Source organism: Octodon degus, unplaced genomic scaffold (genome assembly GCF_000260255.1).
Source record: "Octodon degus isolate 3935 unplaced genomic scaffold, OctDeg1.0 scaffold00016, whole genome shotgun sequence".
Classification (NCBI taxonomy): domain Eukaryota; kingdom Metazoa; phylum Chordata; class Mammalia; order Rodentia; family Octodontidae; genus Octodon; species Octodon degus.
In genome coordinates this window covers 21,918,921-21,930,338 of record NW_004524592.1, presented here as the reverse complement: position 1 = coordinate 21,930,338, position 11,418 = coordinate 21,918,921, and the positions used below count along the sequence as shown (strand labels likewise).

The following is an 11,418-nucleotide window of genomic DNA, read 5'->3' as shown; positions in this document are numbered from 1 at the left end:
CATGTGCAGCTGAGAAAAATGTGTATTCAGCTGTGTTTGGGTGGAACACTCTGTATATGTCCACCAAGTCCATTTGTTTCAAGCTCTGATTCAGTTCTGTTTTTTCTTTGCTAAATTTTTGTCTAGTTGACCTACTTCTGTGGATAAGGGGGTGTTGAGATCTCCTGTTAAAATTGTGGTATTGGATATTAGATTTTCTATGTCCATTAAGATTTGCTTTATAGAGTTGGGTGCTCCCAAGTTTGGTGCATACATAGTTATGAGTGTTACTTCTTCTTCTTGTATTTTTCCCCTAACCAGTATATAGTGGCTTCCTTTATTTCACTTGATCATTGTTGGTTTGAAGTTGAGACTGTCTGAATATAGGATAGCTAGTCCTGCTTTTTTTTGAGGTGCTGGTGCATGTAGTATTGTGTTCCATCCTTTGACTTTCAGCCTATGAATATCTCTATGAGTTAAATGTGTTTCTTGTATACAGCATATTGTTGGATTTTGTTTCCTAATCCACTGTGCCAATCTTTTCCTCTTAATTGGTGAATTGAGTCCATTTACATTGATGGTTAGAATTGAGATGTATTGACTTGCGATTGACATATTATTTACCTGTTGTCATTTTCTCCTTTTTCTCCTGTGTTTAATTGCTTGCCCTGTTTAGTTGGTTGCTTCTGATCTCATTTGTGGAGCTCTGATGATTTTGTCCCTCTCTAGAACATCTTTCATTAGCCTGTATAGGGTTGGCTTTGTCATCATGAAATTCTTTAGCTATTCTTTGTCATGAAAGTATTTCACTTCTCCATCAAACTTGAAAGAGAGCTTTGCAGGGTATAGTAGTCTGGGCTGAAATTTTTTTTGTAGAGGACTTGAAGTACTCTGTTCCATGCTCTTCTTACCTTCATGGTTGTGAAGAGAAATGACCGTAATTCTGATGGGTTTTCCTTTGAATGTGATCTGCTTCTTTTGTCTAGCAGCTTTCAGTATATTATTCTTGTGCTGAATTTCTGGGATTTTGACTATTATATGTCTCGGTGTGTTTTTCATTGGTTTAAGGTTTCTTGGCATTCTGTATGCTTCGGTTACTTGAATGTCAGATTGTTTCCTCCTATTTGGGAAGTTTTCTGCTATTACTTCTGTCCATATTTTTTTAATGTCATTTGTATTGACTCCTTCTTTCTCATTGATGCCTATTAGTCTCACATTGTTCATCCTTGCATCATCTTGCAGGTGATGGATTATTCTTTCCTGCATCCTCGTTGTTTTTAAGAGATCCTTTCTTACATTTTCACTAGCTGTACCAGAGTCTTTAAGATCTGAAATTCTGTCTTCACTTTCACTTAAATGGTTTTGCAAGCTTTGATTGAGATTTTAATTTCCTCTATATCTCTTTGATTCTGCTTCATGCGATCTATTTCTTTTCTGTATTGCTCATTCAAGGAATCCATCATTTTTCTAATCTCCTCTATTTTTTTTTTATCAATATCTTCTTTAGAAGCAGTTATAAATTCTTTTACTGCAGTGTTTTTTTTCAGATTGGGTTTCCTCCCTATGTTTCTGTAGTCTATTCTTTACCTCAGATGCTACGAGTTCTGAGAATTCTTTTTCTATTTCAGAAAAGAATTCCGCTCTGAGTTCCTCTAGAACTTTCTGCTGTTGCTTATTTACTATCAACGCTATTAATTCATACATTTGAGCTGAGCTAGTAGAAAAGAATTCCACTCTGAGATCCTCTATGACTTTCTGCTGTTGCTTATTTACTATTGACGCTATTAATTCATACATTTGAGCTGAGCTAGTGTCCTCTGCACTTGTTCTGGGTGGGCATTGGGTTTCCTCCATATGATTCTGCATTTGATTCTTTACTGCAGATGTTATTAATTCAGGGATTCCTTTTTTATTTCCAATCTGAGTTCCTCTATACCTTTCTGCAGCTGTTTCTTTATTTCAGAAGCCATTGATTCATTGCTTTCAGCTGTATGACTCCCAATTTGTTCTGTGTTAGTGTCCTCTGCACTTGTTATGGGTGGGCTTGGGTTCTGAGATTGGATTTTGTTCCTTCTTGTCATTTTGTGAAGCATTGTCTTCTGACCTTTGTTGTAGATCTTTGTTGCAGTTATAACCTTAGCACCTACTGAAGTTCAGGTTCAGATCTACAAGGTTTGGATTTATCCAGCTGTGCCTGGCTTGGGTTTTGCTGCTGTGCTCAGTTCTTTCCTGTTGCTGCCCTTGGGGGTGAACTTGTTGTGTCCCTCTGGCAAGATTTTCTGCTCCTGGACTAGCTGGGTGATTCTATCCCCTACACTCTCTGCAGGGATTGCAGCTGCAGGATTTCACCCAGGCCTGTATGCCAGTCCTGAGCTGAGTCTGGAGGGGAGAAGATGGAGTAGGGGAGAGAGGCAGCTTTCCCACACATTCACTGGGCTGGCTAGGACTGGATCTGGGGGTTCCTGGAATGCAGCAGAAATTCCTACTCAGTGGGAGGGGTTTGGGGCATACTGCGGAGTCATGGGGGGCATCCCAAGGGTGTGGAAGAGGGTCTCACCCATGCTGCACCTGGGCTGGGACCAGTAGGTTCCACTGGTGCAGGGTAGTCGGAAGCTCTCCCACACACTCACCAGGTCTGGGCTAGAGTGGGTCTGGGGGTTCCCGGAAAGTAGCAGAAATTCCTACTTGGTGGGCACAGTGGGGGAGGTGCTGCAGAGTGTTGGGGTTCATCCCAAGGGTGTGGAAGAGGGTCTCACCCATGCTGCGCCTGGGCTGGGACCAGTAGGTTCCATTGGAGCAGGGTAGTTGGAAGCTCTCCCACACACTCACCAGGTCTGGGCTAGAGTGGGTCTGGGGGTTCCCGGAAAGTAGCAGAAATTCCTACTTGGTGGGTGCGGTGGGGGAGGTGCTGCGGAGTGGTGGGGTTCATCCCAAGGGGGTAGAAGTGGGTCTCACCCACGCTGCGCCTGGGCTGCGACCAGTAGGTCTTGCTGGCGCAGGGTAGCCGGAAGCTCTCCCACACACTCACCAGGCCTGGGCTAGGACTGGGTCTTTCAGTGCTTTTTTGTTCTTGCTTCATATTCTCTCTCTTAATATGTTTATTGAGATAATTTCAAATTTCTTGTTCACTTCTGGTGATGTTTGACCTTCTTTGATATTCATAATATATTGTGTGGGAAAATAACCAACACTCTTGCTTCTGAAGTGTCTAACTATTTCGATCTGGGATTGTGGTTGCCTGGTGGGTCATTGGCCATGGCAACAGATTTGGGGCAAGGCTAGAACCCTGTAGTCATGGGGCATGGTAGGAAGGTATGAGACACCAGAGAACTAGAAAAAACAACTGAAATTTCATCAATCTTATATATGGGAAATCACAAACACCCACCAAAAAATCTATTAGAATTAATACACAAATCGCTTCTCAGCCTTTTGGCTAAGATTAAGTGTAGTATCTGTTCTCATCAGAATTAATACATGAATTTAGCAAGCTGTAGGCTACCAAATCAATGCACAGCAGTCAGCAGTGTTACTATACACAAATAGCAAATTGTCGAAATGGAGATCAAGAAAGTGATCCCATTTCTTACAGCTACAAAACAAAACAAAAAACCAAGTAAAAATAAATTTAACCAGAAAGATAAAAGATATTGCTTATGAAAAATACAATGTTGATGGAATTTCAGGCTGGTTTTTCCAGTTCTTTGAAGGATGTCATTGGTATTTTGACAAGGATTGTACTGAATTGAAGATCATTGTGGGTGGTGCAGACATCTTCACGACATCAATTCTTCCACTCCGTGAGCAGCTGATGAATGGGGAGAGGCTGTTCAAGAGGTACAAAGAGATGACTCCAGGTGGGAATAAAAAGTTCTGCTGTGCTGGTGTACAGTGGGGTGACCACAGATAGCACACTGTATGTTTCCAGATGCGAGAAGAAAGCAGTTTGTATGTCTTGGTCAAAGATTTTTTTTTAAAAACTTGGTATATTTGATGTTTGGCATTTATTATTTTAGTGTTCCTTGAAGTGACCTTTTTGACCTGTGATTTAAAATGTTGTTTAATTTATAGGGTTTGGGGGATTTTCCTGTTTCCATTCTGTTACTTATTTTTTAAGAATTTATTTTAAGGAGAATAGAAGAATAATAGATAAGCCATTAGAAATGATGCACAATTGAAATAAAAATAAAATGGTAAGCTTTCAACAGTGGATATTATATTGCACATTGCTGTCTTCAATGTGGCTGCTACTTTCAAAGAACTGATAGATATTATAGTATAATCATCTTAGCTATCCTGTATATATACATACATGCTTTTTTCCTTTCTTTTTTTCCTATCTTTTCTCTTTTCCCTTATCACAATTGTTTATTCCTTATGTTCAGTTTCTTTCCCCTTTACTGTATCTTTTGTACCTTTCAGATTTTATTTACTCTTTCAGATTCTTACACTAGGGAGACAATATGATATTTATACATGTAGAGCTGATTTATTTCATTTATGAATAGAGCCTTTATTTGCATCCATTTACCTATAAAAGCCACAAGTTTATCCTTCTTTATAGCTGAGTAATACTCCATTGTATAAAAGTACCACATCTTTTTTATCCATTTCTCAGTTGATGGGCAATTGTGTTGTTTCCAAGATTTAGCTATCACAAATTGTGCTACTATAAACATGGGCACACATATGTCACTGTGGTATGACATTTTCAGTTCTTTTGGAAGAATACCCAGAAGGAGAATAGCTGGGTTGAATGGGACTTCCAATCTTAGTTTTTTTTCCCCATAAGTTTATTGAGAGACATATAGCAATGAGACAGTTTCAAATCAAATTGGTATGACAGTTTCAATAATTAACACATTGCATACTCTCTTCCTAGTTGTTAATTGCTGTACAAGATGCAGACATGATATCCTATTTACAAACACTATTAGAACAAATCCCTCTATTCATTAAGAGAACGTAACTATATATTTATCGTAGCCATTTTGAATACACAGATACAAAATGGACATTCATCTGTATCCCCTTTTTTGTTTAGTTCTGTCATTTGAATATTATAGGTGTGTGAACTCAGCAAAATATTCTAAAAGAGTCCAGTACTCCATAATAATATTGGGTCTTCTGCTTGACTGGCAATGTCAGAAATTGTTGACCTGAGTCCCCCACAGCTCAACATAACAGCATAGCTTTACTTCTTATATTTCGTTTTTATGCTTTTCTGCTGGATGGTTAAGACCAAGGTAAAGCAGGACCTATGCAACAAGAGTTGTAGCTTTTAGATCTGATAAGGTGAGTGAAATCCCCTCAGGATTTATCCTTAGATCCTGTACCTCAGATTGTAGAACCTTTGTCAGTGTCAGCCATGTGGATGAGTCATGGTCTATCTTCAGAAGATTTTTGAATCAAGCAGTTTACTGGAATGATTCTCACCCTGACCAATCCTAGTTTTTTGAGGAATTTTCACAGTTATTTCCATAGTGGTTGTATCAGTCTGCACTCACACCAATAGCGGAAAAGTTTTCCTTTTTCCCACAGCCTCTCCAGCATGTGTTATTGGTTGACTTCTTCACAATAGCCATTCTTTCTGGGTTGAGATGGAATCTCAATGTTGTTCTAATTTGTATATTTTGAATGATCCGTGCTGTTGGACATTTTTTTTTCATATGTTTATTTGCCATTTGTATTAGTTCCTCTGAGAAGTGTGTATTCGCTTTTGGGAGTTTTGGATTGGCTCTTGGACTTTTGGGAGCCTGATTTTTTTTTTTTTTTAAGTTCTTTATATATTCTAAATAGAAGTACTTTATTTGAATGACTGTTGGTTAAGATTTTTTTTTTTCCCAGTTTGAGAGTTTTCTTTTCACTCTGTTGATGATTCTTTTGATGTACAGAAACTTTTCAATAAGATGAGATTCCAACTGTTGATTTTTTGAAGTATTTCCTATTTAGTTTGGTTTTTGTTCATGAACTGTCTGCGTATCCATATGTCTTCAAGATTTCTACCTATTTTCTCTTCTCATAGATTTAGTATTTCTGTTTTTCTTCTTCTTCTTCTTCTTCTTCTTCTTCTTCTTCTTCTTCTTCTTCTTCTTCTTCTTCTTCTTCTTCTTCTTCCTTCTTCCTTCTTCCTTCTTCCTTCTTCCTTCTTCCTTCTTCCTTCTTCCTTCTTCCTTCTTCCTTCTTCTTCCTTCTTCCTTCTTCCTTCTTCCTTCTTCCTTCTTCCTTCTTTCGTGGAACCGGGGATTGAACTCAGACTCAGGCCCTTGTGCTTGCCAGGGAAGCGCTTATTCCACTGAGCCATCTCCCCAGTCTCTAGTGTTTCTGTTTTAGTGCCTAGATCTTTACTTAATTTTGACTTTAGTTTAGTACATGGTGATAGACCTGGATCTAGTTTTAGTTTTCAGTATGTGGAAAGCCAGTTTTTCTAACACTGTTAAAGAGGCTATCTTTCTTTCAGGGAACATGTTTGGTCCCTTTGTCAAAGATAAGCGGGCTGAGTGTTTGTAGCTGTATCTGCATCTTGTAATGTGTTCCATTGATCCTCGGGTCTGTTTTTTTTGCCAGTACCATGCTAATATTATCATAGTAGCTTTGTAGTATAATTTCAAATCAGGGATTGTAATGCCTCCTGCTTTGCCTTTGTTAACCAGGATTGCTTTGCTATTCTAGGTCTCTGGTTTCAAATGAATTTTAGGAATGTTTTCTCTATATCTGTGAGGTATACTAATGGTATATTGATTGGAATTATATTAAATCTGTATAACATTTTTGGGAGTATATCATTTTCAAAATGTTGGTCCTTCCTATCCATGAGCAACAAATATCTCTCCATTTTCTTAAATCTACTTCAATCTCTTTTTGATCAGAGTATTATAATATTCATTACATAGATATTTTACTTCCTTTGTTAGATCAATTTCTAAGTATTTCATTTTGGGGGATGATGTTTTGAAGGGTGTTGTTTCTCTAATTTCTCTCTCAGTGAGTTTGTTATTTGTGTAGAAGAATGCTATTGATTTTTGGGTATTGACTATATAAGCTGCTATGCTACTATATTTATTTACTAATTCTAGGAATCTTTTCTTTTCTTTTTTTTTTGGCAGGACCAGGGATTGAACTCAGGCCCTTGAGCTTGCCAGGGAAGTGCTTATTCCACTGAGCCATCTCCCTGGCCCCTAGAAATCTTTTCATAGAGTTTTGTGTGTGTGTGTGTGTGTGTGTGTGTGTGTGTGTGTGTTCCATGTAGAGTATTATGCCACATGTGAATAGTGATAATTTAGCTTCTTTATTTACAATTCTTATCCCTTTTATTTCTCTCCCTTTTCTAATGACTCTGGTTAACGCTTCCAGTACTATATTGAATTGAAGTAGTGATAGTGGACATCCTTGCTGTGTATCTGATTTTAGAGTAAAAGCCTTCAGTTTTTCTCCATTTATAATAATGTTAGCTGTGGATTTGTCTTAGATGGCTTTTATCAGATTGAAGTATAGGCCATCTATTCCAGTTTTCTGTAGGGTTTTTATCATGAATGAGTGTTGGATTTTGTCAAAAGCTTTTTCTGTGTCTGTTGAGATGAACATGTAGTTTTTGTTTTTGACTTTGTTGATATGGCTTATTATATTATAGATTTGCATATGTTGAATCATACCTGTGTCCTTGTGATGAATCCCATTTGGTCATGGTGTATAATCTTCCTGATGATATGCTGGATTCTATTTGCTAATATTTTATTGAATATTTTTACACCTATGTTCATGAGGGAGACTGACCTATAGTTCTCTTTTTTGGTTGTGTCTTTTTTTGGTTTTGCTATCAGTGTAATACTTGCCTCCAGAAATGAGTTTAGGGAGAACTGCTTCCTTTTTAATTTCATTAAAGAGTTTTAGGAGTATTGGGATTAAATCTCTAAATTTCTTGTAGAATTCAGCTGTGAATCCTTCTGGACCTGGACTTTTCTTTGTTGATAAGATTTTGATTATATTTTCAATTTCATTGACTTGATATTGGGTTATTCAGAATTTTTATATCTTCTTGATTCAGTTTTGGTAAGTTGTACATATCTAGGAATCTGTCCATTTCTTCTATGTTTTCATCCTATGAGAGTGAAGATTTTCAAAGCAGGTATTGATGATCTTCCGAATTTCCACAGGATCTGTAGTAGTTTCATGCTTTTCATTTCTTGTTGCTTGAATTTGAGATTTTTTTCTTTCCTTTCTTTTAATGAAGCTGGCTAGATGTTTATCAATTTATTTAACCTTTCAAAGAACCAACTCTTTGACTCATTAATTCTTCGTATTGTTTTCTTTGTCTCAAAATTGCATTAGTTTCTGCTGTGATCTTTGTGATTTCCTCCTTCATTGGGCTTTGGGCTTGCTCTTCTTTTTCTAGAAGCATCAGGTGTAGAACTAGGATATTTATTTTTTTCTCATCCCGTGTTCATAATATGTGAGTTCACCATTATAAATGTCCCTCTGAGAACTGCTTTCATTGCATCACACACATTCTGGTAAGTTGTGTTTGAATTTTCATTGAATTGTAGGTATTGTTTAATTTCTTCTTTAGTTTCATTTGTGACCTATTGCTTGCTGAGGAGGGTGTTATTTAACTTCCATGTGTTTATTTATTTTTCTTTTTCAGTTTCATTTGTTGTTAATTTCAAGTTTCACTGGACTAAGGTCAGATAATATGTGTGAGATAATTTAAATTCTCTTCCATTTACTCAAGCATGTTTTATGGGCTAGTATGTGGACTTTTTTAGAAAACTTCCCACATGTAGCTGAAAAGAATGCGCATTCAGATGTTGTTTGGTAGAACACTCTGTAAATGTCTACTTAGTCCATTTGTTCAAAGGTTTGCTAATTTTTTGTCTAGCTGAACTATCTCTTTGAGATAATGGGGTGTTAAGTTCCCCTGTTAAGTTTGTATTATTGGTTATTTGATTTTTTTTATGCCTTTCAAAGTTTGTACTCTTGTTGCATAGGTCCTGCTTTACCTTGGTCTTAACCATCCAGTAGAAAAGTATGAAGTCGAAATATAAGAAATAAAGCCATGCTGTTAAGTTGAGCTATGGGGGACTCAGGTCAATAATTTCTGACATTGCCAGTTAAACAGAAGACCCAACGCTATTATGGGCTACTGAACTCTTTTAGAATATTTTGCTGAGTTTACACACCTATAATATTCAATAACGGAACTTAGAAAAAATGGGGCATACAGATGAATGTCCATTTTGTATCTGTGTATTCAAAGAGGTTGGGATAGATATATAGTTGCATTCTCTTAATGAATAGAATGATTTGTTCTAATGGTGTTTGTAAATAGGATCACAAGTCCGCAGCTTGTACAGCAATTAACCACTAAGAAGAATATATGCAGTGTATTATTTGTTGAAACTGTACTTCTGATTTGATTTGAAACTGTCTCATTGCTATCTGTTTATCAATAAAACTTTGAAAAAAAAAAGAATAACAAAATTTGTCTTGTAGGGCTGGGGACATAGCTCAGTGGCATAAGTGCCTGCCTGGCAAGCACAAAGTCCCAAGTTTGATTTCTGGTACTGTGAAAAAAATATTGTCTCTTATAGTTGCATGCTCCCATATTTAGTGTATATTTATGATTGTTATTTCTTCCTCTTGACGTTTTCCCCTAACAAGTATGTAGTGGTTTTCTTTATCTTGTTTGATCATTCTTGGTTTCAAGTTTACATTGTCTATGAGCAGAACAGCTACCTATGATTTTTTCTGAGTTTCTGGTAGTGCAGTATTGTCTTTCATCCTTTGACTTTCAGGCTATTAATTTTTTTTTGAGTTAAATGTGTTTCTTGTATATCTTGTTTTTTGGGTTTTTGTTTCTTGATCCACTCTACCAGTCTATTTCTTTTAATTGGTGAATTGAGATCATTTACACTGGTGGTTACAATTGATATGTATTGGCTTATCTTTGTCATGTTATTTTCCTGCTCTTGGTTACCTACTTTTCCTGTGCTTAATTTCTTGCCCTGTGTGTAGTTTCTTTCTGTTATTGTTCTTGGAGTTGTGGCTATTTTAATCTCTTTTTAGATTATCTTTTAGTATTCTTTGTAGGGTTGATTTTATGGTTATTAATTTCTTTAGTTTTTCTTTGTCATGGAAGTATTTCTCTTTTCCACTGATTTTGAAAGGTAGTTTTGCAGGGCACATCAATCTGGGTTGAAAGTTGTTTTGTTTCAGGACTTGAAATACTTCACTCCAAACTCTTTTTTACTTGCTTGTTTGTGTTGAGAAATCTGCTGTGATTCTGGCAGGCTTTCCTTTAAATGTGATCTGTTTCTTTTTTCTAACAGCTTTTTTTTTTTTTTTTTTTTTTTTCGGTACTGAGGATTGAACTCAGGACCTTGCACTTACCAGGCAAGTGCTTATCTCCTGAGCTATCTCCCCAGCCCCTCTAACAGCTTTTAATATGTTTTTCTTGTACTGAATTTATGGGATCTTGATTATTATATGTCTGTATTTTGGCTGATGCTATTTGGAGTTCTATATGCTTCAGTTAACTATCTGTCAGATTTTTTCCCCGTGCTTGGGAAGTTTTCTGTCATTACTTCTGCAAATAGTTTTTTTTTTTTTTTTTAATGTCATTTGTGTTGATTCCTTTTTCATTCACACCTATCAGTATTATGTTGTTCATCTTTAGGCCATCTTATAGCTGTTAAATTATTACTTCCTGGTTCCTTGTTACTTTTAAGAGATCTTTCCTTTCCTGGTTGATAGCTGCAATGATGTCTTCAAGGTCTGAAAGTCTATCTTCAGTTTCATTCAAATGTTTTTGCCAGATATGAATAGAATTTTTAAGTTCTTAGATATTTCTTTGAACCTGTTTCATGTATTCTATTTTTTTTTCTATATTGTTCATTCAATTCATTTTCTATATTGTTCATTTCAATTGTTCATCCACCATTTTTCTATGTACCTTTATTTTTTAAATCAGTATCTTCTTTAGATATGATCAGTAATTCATTCATTATGATCATCATCTCTTTTTTTTCTTTTACCTGGGAGATTATTTCTGATTTCTTCTATACCCAACTGGAGTTGTTTATTTACTTCAGTTGCAGTCATTTCATAGATTTCAGGTGTGTGGCTTCCAATTTCTTCTATGCTGATATCTCCTGGACTTGTTCTGGGTGGGCTGTGGGCTGAGATTGCATTTTGTGCCTTTGTCTTATTATTTTCTAGTTTAGAAATAACTCTTTATTTTGATTTCTGTAATAATCCTTGTGAAATTTTTTTTACTTTATTTTTATTTTTATTTTTTGCCATCAGTTATTTTATTTTAAAGAAAAAAAAAACAATGATACAAAACCTCAAAACAAGATATTAGGAGAGTAACAATGGTTAGTACATTGTGTATTGTTACTGCCAAAGTAGTTTCTCATATTACAATATATAGGCCATAAATAA

General features: G+C 36.2%; 1 long non-coding RNA gene and 1 pseudogene across 1 annotated transcript in view; one reads left to right on the top strand and one right to left on the bottom strand.

Annotated features, from left to right (window-relative positions):
- LOC111815423 overlaps positions 1-8,837 on the bottom strand; it is a 25,166-nt gene extending 16,329 nt beyond the window's left edge. The window contains exon 1 of the long non-coding RNA XR_002820110.1: positions 8,754-8,837. This is a non-coding gene — a long non-coding RNA (uncharacterized LOC111815423). The remainder of the gene's footprint in view (positions 1-8,753) is intronic.
- On the top strand, positions 3,396-3,490 carry LOC111815443 (annotated as a pseudogene).
- Positions 8,838-11,418: the final 2,581 nt, after the last annotated feature.